Genomic DNA, 13,550 nt, shown 5'->3' on the forward strand with positions numbered 1-13,550 from the left:
CTCCCCCAACATTGCGAACATGTTTCCTGCCTCTAACGTGTCCAATCCCTTAATAATCTTATATGTTTCAATAAGATTCCCTCTCATCCTACTAAATTCCAGTGTATACAAGCCTAGTCGCTCCAGTCTTTCAACATATGACAGCAGGTCATTTAGATTGGAGTTTAGAAGGATGAGAGGGGGATCTTATAGAGACGTATAAAATTATAAAAGGACTGGACAAGCCAGATGCAGGAAAAGCTGCGATCACAATGAATGGCGGTGCTGGCTCGAAGGGCCGAAGGGCCGAATGGCCTCATCCTGCATCTATTTTCTAAAAAAAAATTAAAGACCCAGGATATTAGCACCTACAAATAACCTACAAACAACCTGCACGTCTTTGGAGTGTGGGAGGAAACCGGAGCGCCCGGAGAAAACCCACGCAGGTCACGGGGAGAAAGTAAAAGCTCTGAACAGACGGCGCCCGTAGTCGGGATCGAACCCGGGTCTCTAGCACTGAAAGGCAGCAAGCCTACCGCTGTGCCACCGTGCCGTAGACAAGCTCGTATATATAATTATGTACACTACTTTCAAAGAAAGGTAAGTTTGTCATTTGCTAAATGGCAGAGAAATGGTTCAATAAATCCATGATCAATAAATATTGTAGTTGGCCAGTACGGGGATCGAACCCGCGACCTTGGCGTTATTAGCACCACGCTCTAACCAGCTGAGCTAACCGGCCCCACTCACAGCTGCATAGTATTACAGTGTTATACTGACAGAGAAAGTTCCAGGGCCATATTGAGGTAGGTTGGAAGATAATAGACAATAGACAATAGATGCAGGAGCTGGCCATTCGGCCCTTCGAGCCAGCACCGCCATTCAATGTGATCATGGCTGATCATTCTCAATCAGTACCCCGTTCCTGCCTTCTCCCCGTACCCCCTGACTCCACTATCCTTAAGAGCTCTCTCTTGAATGCATTCAGAGAATTGGCCTCCACTGCCTTCTGAGGCAGAGAATTCCACAGATCAGGACTACACCCTAGCTGATGGAAGGGCCGTTCAGAAGCCTGATAGCAGAGGGGAAGAAGGTGTCCCTGAGTCTGGTAGTGCGGGCTTTCAAGCTTCTGTACCTTCTTAACAGAGGGGAGTGGGGAGAAGAAAGAACGACCGGGGTGGGATAGGGACAGGCCTTTGATTATGTCGACTGATTTAACCGGAGGCAGCGTGAGGTGGAGACGGAGTCGATGGTGGGGAGGGTGCAGTGAGTTTAGGAGTCTGGGTTCAGTTTAGTTTCCAGCTGCAGCATTGAAACAGTCATTGAAATCCTTGTAATTGAGGCAGTGCAGCGTAGGTTCACGAGATTGATCACCGGGATGGTGGGACTGTCATACGAGGAAAGATTGGGCTTGTATTCACTGGAGTTTACAAGGATGAGAGGGGGATCTTATAGAGACGTATAAAATTATAAAAGGACTGGACAAGCTAGATGCAGGAAAAATGTTCCCAATGTTGGGCGAGTCCAGAACCAGGGGCCACACAGTCTAAGAATAAAGGGGAGGCCATTTAATACTGAGGTGAGAAGGAACTTTTTCACCCAGAGAGTTGTGAATGTGTGGGATTCTCTGCCACAGAGGGCAGTGGAGGCCGATTCACTGGATGGATTTAAGAGAGAGTTAGATAGAGCTCTAGGGGCTAGTGGAATCAAGGGATATGGGGAGAAGGCAGGCACGGGTTACTGATTGTGGACGATCAGCCGCGATCACAATGAATGGTGGTATTTATTTCACAAAGTGCTGGAGTAACTCAGCGGGTCAGGCAGCATCTCAGGAGAGAAGGAATGGGTGACGTTTCGGGTCGAGACCATTCTTCAGACTGATCAATGAATGGCGGTGCTGGCTCGAAGGGCCGAACGGCCTCCTCCTTGCACCTATCTTCTATGCTCCTATGTCAGTCCATTCGGCCCATCGATCGCACTAGTCCCATGCTATCCCACTTTCTCACCCACTAGTTTGGCCACACGGTGTTCTCCGTCAGGGCAGCAGGTGGCAGCGGTGAGCAGGGCACCCTCACACAAACAAGGTCATAGTGTTTTACAGCATGGAGGCAGTCCCTTCGGCCCGACACGCCCGTGCCGGCCCAGGCACCTTCCCCAGCTCGTCCCGTTTGCCTGCATTTGCCCCTCGTCCCTCTAAACCTCTCCAATCCCACAGCTTTAGAAACATAGAAACATAGAAAATAGGTGCAGGAGGAGGCCATTCGACCCTTCGAGCCTGTACGCACCGCCATTCAATATGATCATGGCTGATCATCCAACTCAGTATCCCGTACCTGTCTTCTCTCCATACCCCCTGATCCCTTTAGCCACAAGGGCCACATCTAACTCCCTCTTAAATATAGCCAATGAACTGGCCTCAACTACCTTCTGTGGCAGAGAATTCCACAGATTCACCACTCTCTGTGTGAAAAAAATCGTTCTCATCTCGGTCCTAAAAGACTTCCCCCTTTTCCTTAAACTGTGTGACCCCTTGTTCTGGACTTCCCCAACATCGGGAACAATCTTCCTGCATCCAGCCTGTCCAACCCCTTAAGAATTTTATATGTTTTTATAAGATCCCCCCTCAGTCTTCTAAATTCCAGCGAGTACAAGCCGAGTCTATCCAGTCTTTCCTCATATGAAAGTCCTGCCATCCCAGGGATCAACCTGGTGAACCTTCTCTGTACTCCCTCTATGGCAAGGATGTCTTTCCTCAGATTAGGAGACCAAAACTGTACGCAATACTCCAGGTGCGGTCTCACCAATGCCCTGTACAACTGCAGCAGAACCTCCCTGCTCCTATACTCAAATCCCCTCGCTATGAATGCCAACACACCATTGGCTTTCTTCACTGCCTGCTGCACCTGCATGCCTACTTTCAATGACTGGTGTACCACGACAGCAACACAGAGGGGCAGCGGGTGGAACAGCTGCCTCACAGCACCAGAGACCACGGTTCGATCCTGACCTCGGGTGCTGACGATATGAAGTTATTAGAAGCCACACAGCGTACAAGAGGTAGTGTAAAGAGAAATAAACTGGAGTGCAAAATATAGAGTTTAGAGATCAGAGATACAGTGCGGAAACAGGCCCTTCGGCCCACCGGGACCGTGCCGCCCAGCGATCCCCGCACACTAACACTATCCCACACACACACGAGGGACAATATTTACAAATGTTATCAAAGCCAATTAACTTACAAACCCGCAAGTCTTTGGAGTGTGGGAGGAAACCGGAGCGCCCGGAGAAAAACCCACGCAGGTCACGGGGAGAACAAACGTGCAAACTCCGTACAGACAGCGGCCGTAGTCGGGATCGATCCTGGGTCTCCTGCGCTGTGAGGCAGCAACTACTCCAGCGCTGCGTAAAAGCAGTGGCCCGTACGGGGATCGAACCCGTGACCTTGGCGTTATTAGCACCACGCTCTAACCAGCTGAGCTAACCGGCCCCGACACGCACACACACACACACCCCACACACACACACGCACACACGCACACACACACACACACACGCACGCACACACACACACGCACGCACACACACACGGACGCACGCCCACACGCACACACACACCCCACACACGCGCACACACACGCACACAACATGCACACACACACACACCCCACACACACACACCCCACACACACACACACCCCACACACACACACACCCCACACGCACGCACGCACGCACACACACACACCACACACACACCCCCCCACACACACACACACACCCCACACGCACGCACGTACGCACACACACACACACACACACACACCCACACACACACACTCACACCCACACAGTCACCTTCACAGAAGCTGCCCTTGGTGTGGGTTTACTGACCAATATGAAAGATGATCTGGAGGCCGACAGGGAAGAGGCTGAGAAGAGGCCAAGCTCAGATTAAAAATGAGACCCCCTCTCGTTCAGCTCCACTCCAATTAATCTCTCCCCTCATAAGGTTGAGTTGAGTTATAGTTTAGAGATACAGCGCGGAAACAGGCCCTTCGGCCCACCGGGTCCGTGCCGCCCAGCGATCCCCGCACACTAACACTATCCTACACACACTAGGGATGATTTTTACATTTGCCCAGCCAATTAACCTACAAACCTGCACGTCTTTGGAGTGTGGGAGGAAACCGAAGATCTCGGAGAAAACCCACGCAGGTCACGGGGAGAACGTGCAAACTCCGTACAGACGGCGCCCGTAGTCGGGATGGAACCCGGGTCTCCGGCACTGCATTCGCTGTAAGGCGGCAACTCTACCGCCGCGCCACCATGACCGCCCGATGTGATAAGAGCAGAATTAGGCCATTCGGCCCATCGAGTCTACTCCGCCATTCAATCATGGCTGATCCACTCCGCACACACACACACACACCCATGGGACCCAGCCACCTTCATGGAAGCTGCTCTTTGGAGTTAGTCATGTGGATGTGTGTGTGTGTGTGTGGGGTGTGTGTGTGCGTGTGCGTGCGTGCGTGTGTGTGTGTGTGTGTGTGCGTGCGTGCGTGAGTGTGTGTGCGTGTGTGTGGGGTGTGTGTGTGGGGTGTGTGTGTGTGCGTGCGTGTGTGTGTGGGGGGTGTGTGTGCGTGCGTGCATGAGTGTGTGGGGTGTGTGTGTGTGTGTGTGGGGTGTGTGTGTGTGGTGTGCGTGTGCGCATGAGTGTGTGTGTGTGGGGTGTGTGTGTGTGTGTGGGGTGTGTGTGCGTGTGTGTGTGTGTGTGGGGTGTGTGTGTGTGCGTGCGTGTGTGTGTGGGGTGTGTGTGTGCGTGTGTGTGTGTGTGGTGTGTGTGTGTGTGGGGTGTGTGTGTGGGGTGTGTGTGTGTGTGTGTGTGGTGTGTGTGTGTGTGGGGTGTGTGTGTGTGTGTGTGTGTGTGTGTGTGGGGTGTGTGTGTGTGTGTGTGTGTGGGGTGTGTGTGCGTGCGTGTGTGTGTGGGGTGTGTGTGTGGGGTGTGTGTGTGTGTGTGTGTGTGTGTGTGCGTGCGTGTGTGTGTGGGGTGTGTGTGTGCGTGCGTGTGTGTGTGGGGTGTGTGTGTGGGGTGTGTGTGCGTGCGTGTGTGTGTGGGGTGTGTGTGTGTGTGTGTGTGTGGGGTGTGTGTGTGTGTGTGTGGTGTGTGTGTGCGTGTGTGTGTGTGTGTACGTGTATACAGTGGGGCCGGTTAGCTCAGCTGGTTAGAGCGTGGTGCTAATAACGCCAAGGTCGCGGGTTCGATCCCCGTATGGGCCAATGCTTTTCCTCGAATCAGACTGAGGAATTTACTTCGAAACGTCACCCGTTCCTTCTCTCCAGAGTTGCTGCCTGACCCGCTGAGTTACTCCAGCATTTTGTGAATGAAGTTAGTGTGTTTCCTTCTATCCAAAGAGTCACCCATTCCTTCTACCCAGACATTACCCTTCACTGCCTTATCTCTGTGTCTCCCTCTCCCCTGACTCAGTCTGGAGAAGAGTCTCGACCCAAAACGTCACCCGTTCCTTCTCTCCAGAGATGCTGCCTGCCCCGCTGAGTTACTCCAGCGTTTTTCGTGTCTGTATTCGGTTCTACCGACCCATTAGGGCCTGGGGTCTGGGCATTTAGGTTTTCCAACTCCGCTCAGCACAGCTGAAGGTCAGAAGCTGTTGTTCAGCCCGACAGGTCGCACGAGACGCCAGTTTTGTGTTCTGTTCTGTGCGTGAAGGGCACTGGGTCGTCTGCGTTTGTGGAATGTGCCTATCTGATGGGACAGGCATGCGGTGTGAGCGGAAAACAGGTTTCCACAACCGCAAACACTCCCACACCCCCCCTTACCCTCCCTCCCCCCCATCCTCTCGGTCCTGTTTACTGCTGTAAGCCCTGCTTATTAAAGAACTGGACCAAGTTGGGCCCAAACCTCTCCTGCATTGAGACAGCACTCTCTCCTCCCCCTCCCCCCCTCCCCTCTCCTCCCCTCCTTCCCCTCCACCCCCACTCCATCCCCCACAACCCCCCTTACCCTCACTCCCTCCCCCCCCCCCCCATCTTCTCGGGACTGTTTACTGCTGTAGCCCCTGCTTATTAAAGAACTAGACCAAGTTCTCCTCCCCCCCCTTCCTCTCTCCTCCCCCCTCACCCCCTCCCTCCCCCCTCCTTCCCCTCCCACCCCCACTCCATCCCCCCTCACCCCCTCCCTCCCTCCCTCCCTCCTTCCCCTCCCACCCCCACTCCATCCCCCCCCACCCCCTCCCTCCCTCCCTCTCTCCCCTCCTTCCCCTCCACCCCCACTCCATCCCCCCTCACCCCCTCCCTCCCTCCCTCCTTCCCCTCCACCCCCACTCCATCCCCCCTTCCCCCCTTACCCTCCCTCCCCATCCTCTCGGGACTGTTTACTGCTGTAACCCCTGCATGTTAAAGAACTAGACCAAGTTCTCCTCCCCCCCCCCTTCCTCTCTCCTCCCTCCTTCCTCCCCTCTCACCCCCTCCCTCCCCTCTCACCCCCTCCCTCCCCTTCCCCCCCTTCCCCTCCACCCCCACTCCATCCCCCTCAACCCCCCTTACCCTCACTCCCTCCCCCCCCCCCCCCCATCCTCTCGGTCCTGTTTACTGCTGTAACCCCTGCTTATTAAAGAACTAGACCAAGTTTGGTCCAAACCTCTCCTGCATTGAGTCAGCACTCTCTCCCCCCTCCCCCTCACTCCTCCCTCCCTCCCTCCCCCTCCCTCCCCCTCCTCTTCCCCCCTTCCCCTCCCACCCCTTCCCCCCCACCCCCACTCCAACCCCCCTTACCCTCCTTCACTCCCTCCCCCCTCCCCCCCCATCCTCTCGGGACTGTTTACTGCTGTAACCCCTGCTTGTTAAAGAACTAGACCAAGTTCTCCTCCCCCTCCTTCCTCTCCCCTCCCCTCTCACCCCCTCCCTCCCCCCTCCTTCCTCCCTCCCCTCCCCATCCCTCCTTCCCCTCCACCCCCACTCCATCCCCCTCGACCCCCCTCACCCTCCCTCACTCCCTCCCCCCCCCTCCCTCACTAGGAGATAGATTTAAACTTTAAAGTGTGAATAATTTCTCTTCTCTTCTCCCCTCTCCCCCTCCGCTCTCTCTTCTCTTTTCCCCCCTACCCCCTCCCCCCCTCCTTCCTCCCCCCCCCCCACTCCATCTCCCTCAACCCCCCTCATCCTCCCTTCCTCCCTTCCTCCCCACTCCCTCCCCAGGAGATAGATTTTAACTTTAAAATGTGAATAACTTTAAAAATCTAACACCGATTTCAATGAAACTTCTTCCATTAGCACCAAAGGGACGACGGTGAGTAAGGTGGGCCTAAAATTGTCGCGCTATCGTGTACCGTTTAGGCTGTAGTTCAGGAACAAACAAACGAACAAACAAACAAACGAGAGCTTTAATATATAGATGGATCGACTGGGCTTGTATTAGACAATAGACAATAGACAATAGGTGCAGGAGGAGGCCATTCAGCCCTTCGAGCCAGCACCGCCATTCACCGTGATCATGGCTGATCATCCACAATCAGTACCCCGTTCCTGCCTTCTCCCCATACCCCCTGACTCCGCTATCCTTAAGAGCTCTATCTACCTCTCTCTTGAAAGCAATGAGTGAATTGGCCTCCACTGCCTTCTGAGGCAGAGAATTCCACAAATTTATAACTCTCTGTGTGAAAAAGTCCTTCCTCATCTCCGTTCTAAATGGCCGACCCCTTATTCTTAAACTGTGTGGCCCCTGGTTCTGGACTCCCCCAACATTGGGAACATGTTTCCTGCCTCTAACGTGTCCAATCCCTTAATAATCTTATATGTTTCAATAAGATCCCCTCTCATCCTTCTAAATTCCAGTGTATACAAGCCTAGTCGCTCCAGTCTTTCAACATATGACAGTCCCGCCATTCCGGGAATTAACCTTGCGAAATTCACGGGAATTTAGAAGGATGACAGGGGATCTCATAGAAATATGTAAAATTCTTATGGGATTGGACGGGCTAGATGCAGGAAAAATGTTCCCCATTTTGGGGGAGTCCAAAACCAGGGGCCACACAGTTTAAGAATAAGGCGTCGGCCATTTAGGACTGAGATGAGGAAAAACCTTTTCACCCAGAGAGTTGTGAATCTGTGGAATTCTCTGCCTCAGAAGGCAGTGGAGGCCGATTCACTGGGTGTTTTTAAGAGAGAGTTAGATTTAGGGCTAACGGAATCAAGGGATATGGGGAGAAAGCAGGAACGGGGTACTGATTTTGGATGATCAGCCATGATCATATTGAATGGCGGTCTAAAGAAGGGTCTCGACCCGAAACGTCACCCATTCCTTCTCTCCCGAGATGCTGTCCGACCCGCTGAGTTACTCCAGCATTTTGTGAATAAATACCTTCGATTTGTACCAGCATCTGCAGTTATTTTCTTATACATATTGAATGGCAGTGCTGGCTCGAAGGGCCGAATGGCCTCCTCCTGCACCTATTGTCTATGTTTATTCCACCAAACTGCTTTTGCATTTGCTCATTAGTTGCTCTGGCAAATTAATACTCGGCATTTGGAGTATTGTTGCATCAGTTCTGGGCACCTTGTTGTAGGTAAGATGTCGTCGAGCTGGAAAGGGTACAGAGAAGATTTACGAGAATGTTGCCAGGACTCGAGGGGCCTGAGCTACAGGGAGAGGTTGAGCAGGAATCTATTCCTTGGAGCGCAGGAGGATGAGGGGAGATCTTATCGAGGTGTACAAAATCACGCGAGGAATCGATCGGGTAGACGCACAGAGTCTCTTGCCCAGAGTTGGGGAATCGAGGACCAGAGGACACGGGTTCAAGGTGAAGGGGACAAGGGGCTGGGACTATCCCAACATTTAATAGGAATCTGAGGGGTAGCTTTTTCACACCACAAGGGTGGTGGGTGTATGGAACGAGCTGCCGGAGGAGGTAGTTGAGGCTGGGACTATCCCAACGTTGGACAGGTACATGGATAGGACGGGTTTGGAGGGATATGGGCCAAACGCGGGCAGGTTGGACGAGTGTAGCTGCGATATGTTGGCCGGTGCGGGCACATTGGGCCGAAGGGCCTGTTTCAATAGACAATAGACAATAGGTGCAGGAGGAGGCCATTCGGCCCTTCGAGCAGCACCGCCATTCAATGTGATCATGGCTGATCATTCTCAATCAGTACCCCGTTCCTGCCTTCTCCCCATACCCCCTGACTCCGCTATCCTTAAGAGCTCTATCTAGCTCTCTCTTGAATGCATTCAGAGAATTGGCCCCCAATGCCTTCTGAGGCAGAGAATTCCACAGATTCACAACTCTCTGACTGAAAAAGTTTTTCCTCACCTCAGTTCTAAATAGCCTACCCCTTATTCTTAAACTGTGTGGCCCCTTGTTCTGGACTCCGCCAACATTGGGAACATATTTCCTGCCTCTAACGTGTCCAACCCCTTAATAATCTTATACGTTTCGATAAGATCCCCTCTCATCCTTCTAAATTCCAGCGTATACAAGCCCAGTCGCTCCAGTCTTTCAACATATGATAGTCCCGCCATTCCGGGAATTAACCTAGTGAACCTACGCTGCACGCCCTCAATAGCAAGAATATCCTTCCTCACATTTGGAGACCAAAACTGCACACAGTACTCCAGGTGCGGTCTCACTAGGGCCCTGTACATCTGCAGAAGGACCTCTTTGCTCCTATACTCAACTCCTCTCGTTATGAAGGCTTTCTTCACTGCCTGCTGTACCTGCATGCTTCCTGACTGATGCACTAGGACACCCAGATCTCATTGTACGTCCCCTTTTCCTAACTTGACACCATTCAGATAATACTCTGCCTTCCTATTCTTACCACCAAAGTGGATAACCTCACACTTATCCACATTAAACTGCATTTCCACGCCGTATCACTCTATGACTCGATGACACAAGGTGGTGGAGTAACTCAGCAGGGCAGGTGGCACCTCTGGGTAGCTTGGATAGTTGACGTTTTGGGTCAGAACCCTTTTTGAGTTACTCCAGCATTTTGTGTTCTAAATGAGACAGAACATGCCGGAAACGCTCAGAGGTGCATAACATCACGAGGGGAAGATTTAGGGTGAATGCGCAGAGTCAAATACCCAGAGGAGGGGATTCAAGGACCAGAGGACATAGGTTTCAGGTGAGGGGGGGGGAAAGATTGAATAGGAACCTGAGGGGCAACTTATTTTACACAAAGGGTGGTGGGTGTTTGCAATTCGCTGCTAGAGGAGGTAGTTGAGGCAGGTAGTATTACAATGTTTAAACAACATTTGGACAGGTACATGGATAGGACGGGTTTAGAGGGATAAGGGCCAAACGCAGGCAGGTGGGACTTGTGTAGATGGGGCGTGTTTAGTTTAGTTTAGTTTAGCGACACAGCGCGGAAACAGGCCCCTCGGCCCACCGGGTCCGCGCCGACCAGCGATCCCCGCACGCTAACACTATCCTACACACACACCAGGGACGATTTACGACTTTACTGAAGCCAATTAACTGACAAACATGCACGTCTTTGGAGTGCCGTAGGAACAGCAGAACAGGTTGAGTGAGTGGGCGGATGCCGGGCAGATGCAGTTTAATGTGGATAAGTGTGAGGTTATCCACTTTGGTGGCAGGAATAGGAAGGCAGAGTATTATCTGAATGGTGTCAAGTTAGGAAAAGGGGACGTACAACGAGATCTGGGTGTCCCAGTGCATCAGTCACTGAAAGGAAGCATGCAGGTACAGCAGGCAGTGAAGAAAGCCACTGGCACGTTGGCCTTCATAACAAGAGGAGTTGAGTATAGGAGCAAAGAGGTCCTTCTGCAGTTGTACAGGGCCCTAGTGAGACCGCACCTGGAGTACTGTGTGCAGTTTTGGTCTCCAAATTTGAGGAAGGATATTCTTGCTATTGAGGGCGTGCAGCGTAGGTTCACCAGGTTAATTCCCGGAATGGCAGGACTGTCGTATGTTGAAAGACTGGAGCGACTAGGCTTGTATACACTGGAATTTAGAAGGATGAGAGCGGATCTTATTGAAACATATAAGATTTTTAAGGGATTGGATACATTAGAGGCAGGAAACATGTTCCCAATGTTGGGGGAGTCCAGAACAAGGGGCCACAGTTTAAGAATAAGGGGTCGGCCATTTAGAACTGAGATGAGGAAAAACTTTTCAGTCAGAGAGTGGTGAATCTGTGGAATTCTCTGCCTCAGAAGGCAGTGGAGGCCAATTCTCTGAATGCATTCAAGAGAGAGCTAGATAGAGCTCTTAAGGATAGCGGAGTCAGGGGGTATGGGGAGAAGGCAGGAACGGGGTACTGATTGAGAATGATCAGCCATGATCACATTGGCTCGAAGGGCCGAAAGGCTTCCTCCTGCACCTATTGTCTATTGAATATTGAATGTATAGACACTGAGAATGTATTCATAGATTTTGCACAGTTTTTTTTCCGTATGTATTTTTTATTCCGAATAAAGTTTGTTTTTGAACTAACAAAGTATAGAAGCTTGACTCAAAATGCTGGAGTAACTCAGCGGGTCAGGCAGCATCTCTGGAGGAAAAGGATGGTTGATATTTTGGGTCGGGGCCCTTCTTCAGTCAGTGGAGTTTGCAACGATGAGAGGGGGATGTTATAGAGACGTATGAAATTATAAAAGGACTGGACAAGCTAGATGCAGGAAACATGTTCCCAATGTTGGGGGAGTCCAGAACCAGGGGCCACACAGTCTAAGAATAAAGGGGAGGCCATTTAAAACTGAGGTGAGAAGGAACTTTTTCACCCAGAGAGTTGTGAATGTGTGGGATTCTCTGCCACAGAGGGCAGTGGAGGCCGATTCACTGGATGGATTTAACAGAGAGTTAGATAGAGCTCTAGGGGCTAGCGGAATCAAGGGATATGGGGAGAAGGCAGGCACGGGTTACTGATTGTGGACGATCAGCCATGATCACATTGAATGGCGGTGCGTACAGGCTCGAAGGGCCGAATGGCCTCCTCCTGCACCTGTTTTCTCTGTTTCTTTGACACCCATTCTTTTTCACCATAGATGCTGCCTGACCTGCTGAGTTACTCCATCAATTTGTGTCCATCTCTGGTACAAACCAGCATCTGCAGTTCCTTGTTTCTGCATGGATCAGGCCCTTCGGCCCACTAGGACCATCGATTCCATTCTAGCCATAGAGGGAGTACAGAGAAGGTTCACCAGATTGATCCCTGGGATGGCAGGACTTTCATATGAAGAAAGACTGGATAGACTAGGCTTGTACTCGCTGGAATTTAGAAGATTGAGGGGGGATCTTATAGAAACGTACAAAATTCTTAAGGGGTTGGACAGGCTAGATGCAGGAAGATTGTTCCCGATGTTGGGGAAGTCCAGAACCAGAGGTCACAGTTTAAGGATAAGGGGGAAGTCTTTTAGGACCGAGATGAGAAAGATTTTTTTCACACAGAGAGTGGTGAATCTGTGGAATTCTCTGCCACAGAAGGTAGTTGAGGCCAGTTCATTGGCTATATTTAAGAGGGAGTTAGATGTGGCCCTTGTGGCTAAAGGGATCAGGGGGTATGGAGAGAAGGCAGGTACGGGATACTGAGCTGGATGATCAGCCATGATCATATTGAATGGCGGTGCTTACAGGCTCGAAGGGCCGAATGGCCTACTCCTGCACCTATTTTCTATGTTTCTATGATCCCACTCTTGTACACTCCTTACCACACGAGGGGGCGATTCACAGAGGGGCCGATCGACCCACAAACCCGCATGGGCACGTCTTTGGGAAACCGGAGCGCCCGGAGGGAACCCACGCGGGTCACGGGGAGAGAACGGGCGAACTCCATCACACATACACACACAACACACACACCTTCAGACTATCCGTGATCGGACTTTGCTGGCTTTACCTTGTACTAAATGTTATTATTCCCTTATCATCTATCTACACACTGCAAATGGATCGATTATAATCGTGTGTTGTCTTTCTGCTGAATGGACTTATCGCAACAAAGGCTTTTCACTGTACCTCGGTACACGTGACAATAAACTGAACTGAACACACGGCACGGTGGCGCAGCGGTAGAGTTGCTGCTTTACAGCGAATGCAGCGCCGGAGACCCGGGTTCCATCCCGACTACGGGCGCCGTCTGTACGGAGTTTGTACGTTCTCCCCGGGACCTGCGTGGGTTTTCTCCGAGATCTTCGGTTTCCTCCCACACTCCAAAGACGTGCAGGTTTGTAGGTTCTGTAAGAAAATAACTGCAGATGCTGGTACAAATCGAAGGTATTCGATTTGAAGAAGGGTCTCGACCCGAAACGTCACCCATTCCTTCTCTCCTGAGATGCTGCCTGACCTGCTGAGTTACTCCAGCATTTTGTGAATAAGTACCTTAGGTTTGTAGGTGAATTGTCTTGGTAAATGTAAAATTTGTCCCTGGTGGGTGTAGGATAGTGTTAGTGTGCGGGGATCGCTGGGCGGCGCGGACCCGGTGGGCCGAAAGGCCTGTTTCTGCGCTGAGTCTCTAAACTAAACTAAACTTTAATTAAGTCTATTCTTTCACTCTGAAACAATAAAGATAAACAAGTTTTGTTGGATGTGTCC

General features: G+C 51.6%; 3 non-coding genes across 3 annotated transcripts; 1 reads left to right on the plus strand and 2 right to left on the minus strand.

The window, feature by feature from the left end:
• Positions 1-647: 647 nt before the first annotated feature.
• trnai-aau (transfer RNA isoleucine (anticodon AAU)) lies at positions 648-721 on the minus strand. The gene has a single exon. It is a non-coding gene; the product is annotated as a tRNA-Ile (tRNA).
• Positions 722-3,392: 2,671 nt separating this feature from the next.
• On the minus strand, positions 3,393-3,466 carry trnai-aau (transfer RNA isoleucine (anticodon AAU)). The gene has a single exon. It is a non-coding gene; the product is annotated as a tRNA-Ile (tRNA).
• Positions 3,467-5,182: 1,716 nt separating this feature from the next.
• trnai-aau (transfer RNA isoleucine (anticodon AAU)) lies at positions 5,183-5,256 on the plus strand. The gene has a single exon. It is a non-coding gene; the product is annotated as a tRNA-Ile (tRNA).
• Positions 5,257-13,550: the final 8,294 nt, after the last annotated feature.

Source organism: Rhinoraja longicauda, chromosome 44 (assembly GCF_053455715.1).
Source record: "Rhinoraja longicauda isolate Sanriku21f chromosome 44, sRhiLon1.1, whole genome shotgun sequence".
Lineage (NCBI taxonomy): Eukaryota > Metazoa > Chordata > Chondrichthyes > Rajiformes > Arhynchobatidae > Rhinoraja > Rhinoraja longicauda.